Raw genomic sequence first — 7,248 nt, forward strand, 5'->3', positions numbered from 1 at the left:
ACGGAGCAATAATAGTGCAATATTGGGTTAGATGAAAGAGGACTAAGGCTTATGTCAGCCTCCTAACAAGGACTCAGTGCTGGAATTGCAAATGAGCAGGTGACAAGGGAAGCTGAGATCCCACGTTGCCAATCTGAACTGCTGACATTCTCCCTGATTTCTGCTTCATGACTGCAAGTGTTTGCTCAGGAAAAGTTGCTCTTTAAAAAAAAATAATCACATCTTTCTTTTAAAAAAAAGATATCAGACATTTAAAATGTGCTTTTCAGTTGACTTAAATGTTACAGTGGAAACATTCTTATGTGTCATTATTGTAAAATGAAAAGAAAAATGTCAAGGCTAAGTCATTGCTATCATTTATTTGGCCCTGGGCTGCTTTTGAATTGAGAGGTGCCAGCAATGGGATGTTGTAATATTCTTGTTACAAGTTTGAGAAGATCTATTTATCAGAGAGATTTGGACGTATCAGCCTTGGGTATCCCCCTAAGCCTCTTTAAAACTGTTAAAATTCACCTAATGCTTACTTTAGATCAGAAATGAATGTACGTAACTCCCACATTGTTATTTCTCCACTTGATTTTTTTTTAATTGCAGTCTTTTTGGAAGGAGTAATTTATTAAAAATTACTTTGATAAACCTACTGAATTGAATGGTATCACCACTCATCTGTGAATTTCAGATCCTGCAGCCTTTTACACTGACTTCTCCTTCTCTAACTCTTTTTCCTTCATCTCCTAATTTAGTCCTCCTGATTGCTTTGTTAGATGGTGCTTATAAGAAGTTCAATGCTTAACTGTAACTCAGAGAGATATGCAGCTGTGTTTTTTTTCTCCTTTGGTCTGACATGTTTTATGTTTCTTTTTTTCCTTCATTGTTATATTAATTTTGTGTTGTGTTCTGTGGAAAAGTATAGTTATGCAAATATAAGTAAATTAGCCCTCATTAATCCCTGCATAGATGCCAATAAATTTTACTACTAGTTCCCAGGATAGCTAGTTAGAGTTAGTTTCAGCATGTTTGCATTGCACATCATCTGATTGACTATAAACCTGAAAAATATTGTTGGGGTTTGGTTATATTGCTCTGAGACCACACCAAAGTCCAGTATCATTACAGTATTTGTGACAGCATATTTAAGTTAAAACACCAAACCAAACAACACATACCTAGCAAGGACAGAAATGAAGCCACAATTAAGTTGAAATATTGTAAGGTAGGGAGTGACTAGTGAAGATACAAATAACCTGAACTGCCCCAGAATGCCACCATGCACTGGAGGCTCCAGCCAAATTAGCTTAAGGTGTTACTGATGATGCATTGCATTATTTTAGCTGTGCTTCTATGATTCTGGCAGCGTCACTGAGCAGAGTTGAATTTGTCAACTGCCTAACACAGTCACTCGTTATCTGCACTACAGGGCTGGTGCGTTTTCCCATGGGGAGGCTTTGCTGCCCGGGATCCTGATGTGTGTTGAGCATCAGCTCCGTTCTGTGTTCACCCATTAGCCTTGTGCCAATGTTACAATGAGTAGCAATATCCAGACACTACTCAATGATTGTGCAAATCAGGCTTTGTGATGCATATTTTGAGTCCTTGGGCGGCTTTTACCTCCTCTAAATTTGTAACATCCCCTTACACCATAGTAAGAGTTGGCAAGGAACCTGGTGATCCAGTTCAGCTAGTGCAATTGGAGGCTTGCTGAGGACATTTAAAGACAGAAATAAACCTTTTATGTCTTATCAAATCCTTTGTGAAATGGCACCTTCAGCAGCCTACAAATACTTGTCTCTGAGATGAAGATGTGTGAATGTTGTTAACAGTTGACAATCATGCTGTTTAGTAAAATGGACAGGAGAAATGTTACATCAAGAAAGAGTCTTGATCCATCTTGTCAGCTCCCCTGTTTGGAGGGCGGACACCGTTGGATTATTCAGAAAAGGATGTATGTATCCGGTTCACACTGAAATATATCAGTCATGCCACAAATTGTAATTCTGTTCTCCTTCCCTCTGCTGGAATATGGTCACAATGTGATGTGAGTCACCCAGTGTTTAATTCCATTCAGGGCTTGTTGATCATCCCAATTCTGCACAAAAAAACCCCCAGGAATCTCACCATGACTAAGTCTTCCAGTTTTTTTTTTTTTCTTTTTGTGTCTCACATTTGTAGGAAACAACAGTGATACGATTAAGTCCAGGACATGTTAGACAAATGTTGATCTGTGTGCTGATGGATTTAAGGTGCATGCCTCCAGAATGCTGTTTGCACATTTTGGTACCCTCTCCCTGAGAAAACATCTGCAGCCAGAAGAGCAGCTGGTGGCACAGCATGAAGTTATGTCACTTGTATATGGATGATATCTAGCAATACCTTTCACAGCCATGATAAACTGTGTTTCACCTGAGAACTTGTAACCTCAGAGAGATCAATGGCTGAAAGAAGAAAGCTCTCTGAGGCTAAATGTACGTTATATTAATGGGAGATATAGGAAATCACTGGCATCCTACAGAACACTTTCACCATGACTGGAGGAATCTGACCCTATATTTCTGAGTTGTGGTCTATTGATATTCTTGAGGACTCTGCATTAAAACACCTCTTAGAAACTTTTGGCCCCTCTTTCCCAGAACAGAGGGTTTTGCAACCTTCTGTGTAACCTGCAGACCTCAGCACAATAGAGCGCATATTTGTAGCCACTTAATTTACTAGCTGCAAAACACTGTACACTGAGGATGAACTGAGAGGTTCTGGGAAAGGATAGAGCTCTTGGCCTGCTTGGCCAAAAAAAAAAAGTCCACTTGTTTCCTCCTAAATTCTGAGTCATGACATCTGCTTCCCTTTTGAAACATCAGGTAAGACTGAAGCTTCAAATCTTGCATTTTTAACGCATTCAGTTCATCGGGACCTTATTTAACTCCGAGGCCTCCTTTCTCTCTGAGATGTTGATTCAACATGATAAGTGCACTCTACAGGAAGAAGGGATCAGTCAACAAAGCGCATGAGCCGGCAGAAGCCGTGAGCTCGGCCTCTCTGGCACCAGGCGCCTGCCTGCAGAGCTCATGCTCATGAGAACTCCCAGTGCTAGAGACTTACCTTTTTTTCTTTTTTTCCAGGAGGGACTGAGGTATAAGCTTTGCATCGTAGCTTTCTTGTGATTAAGCAATACATGAAAAGCTGCTTGTTTCCTCATGAAGGTCAAAAAGGAGGGATACTTTAGCTCTACATAGTCTTTTTGAAAGGTATTTGGCTCCCAAAGCAGTGAGGTTTTAAAGCGTATGGAGCTGTGATTTGAAATGTTGGGGGTTTTTCTGTTTAGAAGGTGATGTGTGGCTGTTTTGTTGAGTTGTGGGTATAAACTAGCATTTTAAAACCACGGTAAGTGAGATGGATATGGGATGTTTAATGGCTAAATAAAGTTTTTTACTTCAACTGCTGAATAACTGAAATTCTGGAAAAAAGGAAAAAAAAAAAAGAGAGAGAGAGAAGAGAAAGCCAGAAATGTAGCAGTAGTTAAAGAGCTACATGCAAATGTCCCAGAAATAAAGGGTTTACATCTCAGCCTCAGCTACAGGTCTCACTTGAATGGACAGCTGATCAAAGAGAGTATTTTAAAGGAAACTGAAAGCACCCTTAATTTTAATAAAAGCACAAATTTGGATTCGAGGTGCAAATACATCCCAGTGTAAAAGCACGCATGTGTTCATGATTCCTCTGCTCCAGAACAAATGCGGTTTTTCCTTCCACCCCATGGAGGGAGGCACTGTTGAGATTTAGCACTGCAGCCAGAGCTGGTCGGCTCCCTGCTGCCATGTTAGAAGGATTCGTTTTTTCTCTTTCAATTTTGCATGTTTTTCTACTTACTCTGTCTTCACCACAGCTCTCTCAACAACTTTTGGCAAAAAACTCTCAGACATGAGTACTCCTCCCTGTCTAAGTGAAAACATCTACGTAGCACAAGACCCAGGAAGCAATTGAGGAGTCTGCACAAATAGGAAGGTGTTGCCTATACTGAAAGGAAAATTTTCTCTTTACTGGGGGTCCAGAAAGGCTCCATCCTGCCACTGCCTTCTTTACTGCAAGCAAGGACAATGCTGCTGTGTCAAAGAGGAGCATCTCACTTAAAGCAGTCACTGCTCCCGCCTGCCCAGCGTTACGTAGCCTCCTCCACACAACCCCAATTTCCTTCCCTTCTCTCCTCTGCAAGCCAAGAGGCAGCTTGGATTTTTCACTCGAAGATTTTAATTTATGGGATAAACAAACCTTCACCCAAGCAGATAAATCATGAAGTGTCTGGAGAGACTATGCAATTAATTCCAGACTCTTAAGAGGATATGACCAGAGTTGGCTCTGACTGGAGAGAACAGTGTGTGCTTCGCCGTATATCTTGAATTTAAAACTGCAAGAGTAAAATCTAGTTTTTCTTGGAACAGTTGGACCTCAGAGATGTGTTTCAGCAGAGACGCTCACTCTGGGTGAGCCAGATCAGGCTCCAGAAGGTTGAGCCGTCTTTCTCCAAAGAGAGAGGACAGCTCACTACTGAACCCACTGACATTTTCTGAGTCATTTCCTGTTCCTGGCAAATGGCTTTGCTAATTGGAATAATTTTTTCAGTGGTTTTCCTTCTTCAAGTTCTTGCTTTGAAAAGTTCACTGAATACTCTGCATTTTTCCTACATTATAAATCTTTAATAATTTGCATATTGACTCATGGGTCCTTTAAGAAATATGCATCTTTGGCTTAGAGTTGCCACTATTTGCCCATTTGATTACCAGTTTTGCTCTGGGCTGCAGTATTTGCACAGTTCCCTTGTTTTTATGAGTGTGTGCTCGACCACTGAGTTCTATAAGCAAGAAGGTCCTGTTTTTCAGGTGTAATTGCTCTGAAGACAGCAATGCAATCTTAATGACTTGCAGTGAAGATAAAAATATTGAAACCATGGCAACCTCCAAAATTCCAAGCTGATGCCCAACTTTGCTCTTTTGAGAAATGCGACCTGCTCACTATGTACAAACGAACCTAAAGCAGATGTAGCCTATAAGTGGAGGAATTGGCTCAAAATGAACTAGAAAATCCAGCTCCTCTGCCCATCTTCTCAGCTACAGAAGTGATTTCACAGGTAGCCTATTCTCCTCCGTTCACATCTTTTCTAGATCCAGCATTGCAACAATTTCCTTTTCTTTCTATGAGTCTTCCAGCAAGTTTTCACACCCTCTTCTTTTTTATCGATGTCCCTAAGTAGAAAGATTCTGTTCCAAATTTAGTGGCTCTTTTTTTGTTAGATTCTGTATGGTATTCTGTGTGGATCAATTCAGCCAGAAATAAAAAGAGTCCAGCTCAATATAATTGTCATGTTTCTAGGGAGAATATGAAGTTATATGTGTTCCTAGGTTCACAGGCTCGGCAGCACAAGGTAGATTACAAATACTTTTGTGTAGTTCAGGTTCTGTATATCAATTCAGATATGTTCAGAAGGCTAATTTCCAGGCACAAAATATACCACAATTCACAAGTATGAAGGTCAAGCGAGGCACAAATATCTGTAGAAGTGTATCCACAGAGTGAAAAGAAAAGAGCCTGCTTCAGAAATACCAGACTATAAATAAGTCTTAACTGTGTACAAGTTGTTGCTTGCTCTTGTTCCAGTGCTTCCTTTCTCCCTTTTCGGCATCGTGTGACCCAGGCGTAGTCTCTGAAAATAGCAAAACGCAGAGTGCATTAGTGTCATTTCACTGTTAATGTTGGAGGAATAATTGCTACTGAATCAAATGCTAAAATGAATCCTACATTAAACATTCACCTCCAAGGATGCCTGTTGATGGCTTCTGTCAAATAACCAGCAAGAGCCTGTCATTGGAAAGCCTACATATAAAGTCAGACTGAGGTGCAGTCCTCCTTCCCACTCTCTGCTGTTTATATTGGGCCTTGTAATCAGCATGTATAACGACAAATGCATCTTTTTATTGAATTTATTTATAAAAACAGTTCAGCATGTAATAAATTATGTGCTGAACGTGATGTGCTGCAAAGCTGGTTCTTTGAAAATAGGGCTCCTTCACAAGAAGACTGTACAAGTCTTTCACAAGACACAGCCAAAATCACAGACCAGATTTTTAGCTTTTTCTCCACCTCTATCTGCTCCTACCTCTATTTTTTACATATTTGGAGGTGTGAAGAAGAGTGAGTCCAAGACAGCAAGAGAAGAGGGAATTTGTGGATGGCCCAAGGCAGGTGTGCTGAAGAAACAGCAGAAAGCCACATTTTTCTCCCCAGATATGTTCAGCATTTGGACCATACCTGTGGTGGGGCAGAGGAACTGATCCAGTGTTTCAGCCTTGCACTGCTGAGGACTGTGTTCTCAGCAGCACTCTGTGAAGCTATGCCATACCATATAAGTATAATTCATATGCAAAAAGAGAGAGATTTGAGGCTTCAGAAGAACACATGCAACAATTTTCAGTTTGGTCCAGCAATCTTCCCCGTGAATACTCACATCATGTTCCTTTTGTTCAACCAGTTCCTTATCTGCTCCAGGACCAGTCTGCTGTCCTTTGGTGATGCTTCCTGAAAACTCCCCTGAAACCAAGGGGTGTCTATAGGACAACTGACACAGATTAAGTCAGGCAGTGTCTTTCACATGTTTTCCCCGGAAAAAAAAAAATTAAAATCACCTCTTGATACCTCTTAATATCTTTTAATAAACCTAAGACCTTTATTATAGTGTGTCAGAAAAAGTAAGGCAAAAGACCCTGCAGATTCAAAGGAGGCACAGCTTTGTATTTTCACAAATATAAACCATGTCTGTCTGTTTAAAAACACAAAACTCTGAAATAAACACATCTGCAGCTAATACTTCATATTTTCCTTCAACCCCAGGAGCCCTTTCCTTTTCTGTTCCCTCTCTGTCAAAAACTTATTTGACTCTTATTTTTCACAGGCTACCTGAAGATTTAAATTTTCAAGAACAAGAGGATATAAAGGGGCTCTAAGGAATGAACTTTTGAAGTGAAAGTACAGCAATTAGCAGCCACAGAATATAGGGCCAACAATTTTGCTCTAAAAAAAAAGGAACTAATAATCTTCAAGCCATAACTGTTTTCAGGTGCAATTTTGGCATGGAAAGAAGTTTTCAAGCATAAAAATTTTGGCCCAGATATTCTCATGTGAGTAAAGCTGCTACCCTGACTTCAAACTCCCCTGCAGGTCAGAGTTACAGGACCTGAATCCAAAGCTGGGGGGGGGGGGGGGGGG

This window comes from Calidris pugnax, unplaced genomic scaffold, assembly GCF_001431845.1.
Source record: "Calidris pugnax isolate Ruff unplaced genomic scaffold, ASM143184v1 scaffold27, whole genome shotgun sequence".
NCBI classification, from domain to species: Eukaryota; Metazoa; Chordata; class Aves; order Charadriiformes; family Scolopacidae; genus Calidris; species Calidris pugnax.